This window comes from Symphalangus syndactylus, chromosome 9 (genome assembly GCF_028878055.3).
Source record: "Symphalangus syndactylus isolate Jambi chromosome 9, NHGRI_mSymSyn1-v2.1_pri, whole genome shotgun sequence".
In the NCBI taxonomy this organism is placed as follows: domain Eukaryota; kingdom Metazoa; phylum Chordata; class Mammalia; order Primates; family Hylobatidae; genus Symphalangus; species Symphalangus syndactylus.
In genome coordinates, this window is record NC_072431.2 from 76,228,244 (window position 1) to 76,233,308 (window position 5,065).

At 40.6% G+C, this 5,065-nt stretch overlaps 1 pseudogene; it reads right to left on the reverse strand.

Moving 5' to 3' along the window:
* Positions 1-3,387: 3,387 nt before the first annotated feature.
* Positions 3,388-4,610, reverse strand: LOC129490726 (ADP/ATP translocase 2-like; annotated as a pseudogene).
* Positions 4,611-5,065: the final 455 nt, after the last annotated feature.

The following is a 5,065-nucleotide window of genomic DNA, read 5'->3' on the forward strand; positions in this document are numbered from 1 at the left end:
GTCACTGACCCAGCCCTCTAACTTCCCTGGCTTTTCACTAATCCCTCCATCTGCTGGTGTCTCAATTTTGTGACGGGATCAGAAGAAAGAGCATAAATGACCTTCTAATGGGTATAAATTTTATTTCCAATCTAATTTGAAATTTTTTAATTAATATGAAGAATAAAATAGATTTCAAAATTTCAAGCAAAATTGTGTCTAATTTTTGAGGTTTATAAGAAAAGTCATTTATACGTAAAAAAGTGAGGAGGAATTTCATTCTATAAATTCTGTCCTGCACTCAGATATTTCAGTGTAGCCTGCAGGTCTTCCTGAACTTCTCGCTAATCTGATTTTGTGTTGAAAACTATTAGAGGGAGTTTGGTGAGGAAAAGCATTTTTACAGGTAGTTCAGTGTCCATTTCTTTTGAATACCCCTCAGCACAGGGCAAGAAGCTCTGTAACATGCATTAGCACTAATTGAAGGGTTTATTACCTGTATATTGGACTCTCTGAAACTTTAGAGAAGAGAGTTTTTAAGAATATTTTATTTAATGTCCTCTAAATTTACAATCAGCATCTTTTAATTGATGTTTACTTTGGCTTATGGCGTTCTTAAAGTTTCATTGCAAAGAAAGGATTATGAGTATGTTTAGTTGTAAACATGACAAGTATAGACTTTCTGAATTCAGCGAAGTGTGGAAGTAATAGGCCAATAAATTACTGCTAAGTAGCTGGGTTTAAAAAAAAACAAACACAAACAAAACTAAACACTGCATTGCAGATTCCTACTGTGAGCTTTTCTTTTTTCTTTTTTTCTTTTTTTTTTTGAATAATATATGTGCAATCATTCTCCCCAGAACTATCACAGCTTGAATTGAAATAATCGCTCTAATTTGTATGGCAAAAGAAAAAAAATAACACCCTTGTTTGTGCTGATAAAATGCAACTTGTGGCAACTCCAATCCTGTGGTTTTAATGTGATTCAGAAAGCTGTCTGCAATAAAGGAATGTATTAGAGATACTAAAAGCTGATACCGTTTTGTTTTTTGTAAAGTTCTGGAACAATTTGGCTGATTGGGGAAAATGTGCGTTAGATTTTCTGATAAGTGATTTTCCGTTCACCAAAATTTATTTCCATATCCAGAAACATGATTTTGTGAAGCCTTCTCAATCCATGGGGTACCCATGGGCTTCTAGTATTATGTGCCGGATGTAATTGCAGTTTGCACAAACCTCTTACAAATGGCAACTAAAAGTTGTCAAAAGATAGGAAATAAAGAGGCTGGTTGGTTTGACTAGAATAAAATATTTCTAGGGAATTTATTTCACTTTAGACTGTTTCAAAGGACACTCTAAGAACAGAAACCATGAAGATGTTTTATTTACCTGGCACTAATGTCCACAGAAAACAACCTGAGACAAGAGGTTACACAAATTTGGGATTTCAAGTTGTCAGAGGAGTTGGAAGTGCCTTACCCCTTGTTATCCTCCCAGAACCTCTGGAGGTCAGGTAGGGTACTGTTGACTTTCAGGGCTTTGAAAAGTCAAATGGTTCTAATCATCTTCTGGACAAGCTCTGTCCTGGCAACTCCATTTAAATGATTTACTTTTCCACTTTTCCTCCCACTGGTTCACTACATCCCTCTGAAGTTTCCCCACACCTCTAATCTCTTTATAGCATTGCGTGAATGAATTGCTTTAATGCATATTGTTGTTTCTCTGTCTAGCCCATTAGAACGTAAGTGCCACAGGACAGGGATATTTGTCTTTTTGCTCCCTGGTGCTGAAATCAGTAATTTGTGGTATTCAATAAACAGTCCTTAGATGACTGGGTAGTTCCTATAGCTACAGACCAGTGAAGCCACAGTGTTTTAATGGGTTTGTAGTACTCAGGAGTCCTTGGGAAACGAATCAGCAGTGGATTTGGGGTGGAAAAGGAAATCTTGAGTGATAGATTTATTCAAGTCCTCTGCCAGAGAGACAAGATGGTCCATGAATAATGGTGGCCCCCAGCTTGGCCCAGGCTGTGGTCCTAGATATGCAGAAGACCCCCAAGTGGATCAAACCACCACCCCTCTCTGCAAGGCCTCTTCTGATCTCCCATACAAGGTAAGTCAGGGGACAGCCACTTCTGGTAGAAGGGAGAATCTCTGATCTTCTGAACTTATTGCTCTGTGAGCCATTCTAGCAAAATATTGAACTTAAGGAGGAGTTCATGGGAACCCTTGACTTGTAGCCAAGTTGGACAGAAATCTGGGTAACATGAGGACCCACTACTTGTGTTGAGTGTCTGAAGTGGGGGACAGTTTTATAGGACTGATCTATTTACCTATGGGGTCTGCGTTAACTTCAGGTAGTTAGTATCATAACTGAATTTAAGATACCCAGTTGATGTTTGGAGAATTGGAGAATTAGTCAGTGTGGGAAACACACACTCATATCACACACAGACACGCATACCTCGCACATAAGGTTTTACACATTTGACATTGGAGTGAAGTGCTGAGTGTGGTAAACAGGTTGTTTTTTCTATACAACCTTCAAGACTCCAATTTATATATGTTAGATCTTTTGCTTTTCATCATTTTGTTCCTCTGTGCTTCGTTCTAGAACTTAGGTGAGGAAAAATTATCTAGGCTACCTGGATCACACTTTGAAAACTGCTTCCCTGTGGTGCCACTCTTCAAAATTTCAACCTGTTCTCCCTTCTTAATGGACTCTAAGTCTGGGTTGTTTTTCTTCTTAGCAGCATGTGTCATTAGAACACATTATTCACTTTCTCAGTCTCTCTGAGCCTCCCCTAAATGAGCAGATTCTGCCAGGAAATACCTAAAAAACAGGGTTGAGATCTCTGAATTTTCTTTTTCCTGAGAGTCTCAAATATATAATTCTTCACCATCTCTTTGACTTTACATTGCCTTAATATACATACTTAAAATACTTTCTTTAGCTTTCCCAGTTGTTCTTTTGGGAAACATTGTTCAAACCCTTGTGCCACTTATAACTGATAACAGATCTCTCTCCGTTTTACATTGGACAAAGTTTTAGCTGTTATCTTCAATGCAAAAATAATCAGAAAGTTAACACATGATTATCGTTAAAATATTCTAATTAGCCAGGCATGGTGGCACGTGCCTGTAGTCCCAGCTACTCCAGAGGCTGAGGCAGGAGAATCGCTTGAACCCTGGAGGCAAAGGTTGTGGTGAGCAGAGGTCGTGCCACTGCACTCCAGCCTGGGCAACACAGCAAGACTCCATCTCAAAAAAATATATATATATATTCTACTTAGTCTTTAAAATACACGTAACTTTACATACATAGGGAATTTTCATTATGGACATTTGTGTAATGAAGGATGCACATCATAACCATGGTTAAATTTGTTAGTAAATAAAAAGCCATAGGTTTTTTTAAAATTTTTTATTTAGATATTTTTATTTCTCCAAATTTGTTGTTTATCAGGAGTGACTGAAATAAAAAATATAATTGAGTCCCATCATCATCATGATGATGAAGATGGCTTTAAGAGAAAACTGGTCAGATGAATATTACTGTTTCCCATTTTCAACCAATAAACAGTGGCCATTCATAAATTGACAGCCAGGAGTCTGTCAAGAATGCTCAAGATATGTTTTATAATACAACATACCTGTTCACAGGGGGAAAAAACCCAGGAAATAACTTACCTGTACTTCTTGATTTCATCAAACAAGACAAGCACAAAAGCACCACCCAAGCCTCTGAGAACACTGGACCATGAACCCCTGAAAAAAGCTTTGCCTCCTTCATCACCAGCAGTCTTCCTCCAGCAGTCAAGTGTGCCTGTGTACGTGATGTTAGTTACTTTGCGCCCTGACTGCATCATCATGAGGGACGAACAATGTCAAATGAATAGGAAGTCAACCCAGAAAAGGCAGTGACAGTCTGTGTGGTCATCCAGCTGATGACGATGTGAGTGTTCCTGGGATCCGGAAGCATTCCCTTTGCAGTGTCATAGATACCAAAGTAGGCAGCTCGGATAATACCCTGCACAGACACGTTAAAGCCTTGGTATAGGCCCTTAATCCCATCAGATTTGTAGATCTTAACCAGGCAGTCACGGAGGCCTCGGAAATTTCCTTTCAGCTTCAGCTTTACCCACATTAGCTGCTAGACAGGTACAGGCAAAATCAAGAGGGTACACAAAACACAAGGATGTGGCCCCAGCGGCACCGCCTGATGCCAGATTCCCTGCAAAGTAGGGCCAAAACTGGTCTTTTGTCCACACCACCCAGGAAGATCTGCTTGTATTTATCTTTGAAGGCGAAGTTAAAAGCCTGGGTGGGGAAGTATCTGATGACATTGGCCAGGTTACCGCGCCAGGACAGGACTCCCTGGTTCTTGGGAATACGACCACGCAGTCTATAATGCCCTTGTATTGCTTATCTGAGGTGATCTGCTTGCTGGCATGCTGCACCTGCAGCAGCAGCTTGACCTGCTCGATGGGCGCTACCACTGTCTTGGAGATGGCTGCGGCCACTCCACCTGACAGGAAGTCCCTGGCGAAGGACACAGCGTCATCTGTCATGTTGAAAGGAAAGAGGAGGCAGGCTGTCACGGGACTGGACCGGGCCGGGAACCGGCTTTGACTCCGGGGCTGCCCAGGTTTTTTTATCAAGCAATTCCTAGTATTCCCCTTCCGCTGTGAAAAACATTCCAAACTGTTGAATTTTAACATTTTAAAAGATGGCGTAGGGTTTGCGGGAATGTGCAGAGATGCTTTCCTTTTCTGTCTGAATAAACGTCTGTATCTTCTCACAGGTCCTAAGAAAAGGAAACCGTGTCAAATGCACCAGACGGAGTTACTGAGAAGTGTGTTTTTGTCTTTCTCTAGCTAAGGAGTGCTTTCTCTTCCTCAGGTCTTAGATGCCCCTGAGACTCTGATAGAAACATCTGAGTTGTGTTCCTTAAAAAGGAAAGAGAGAGAGAGATTGAGAGAGAGAGAGAGAGAGAGAGAACCAAAGGATGAGCACAGTTTCAAGTATTCCGAAGACAAAGCCTATTCATGGACCCCAGGGTAAAACTTCTCATCTGGTTGGAACAG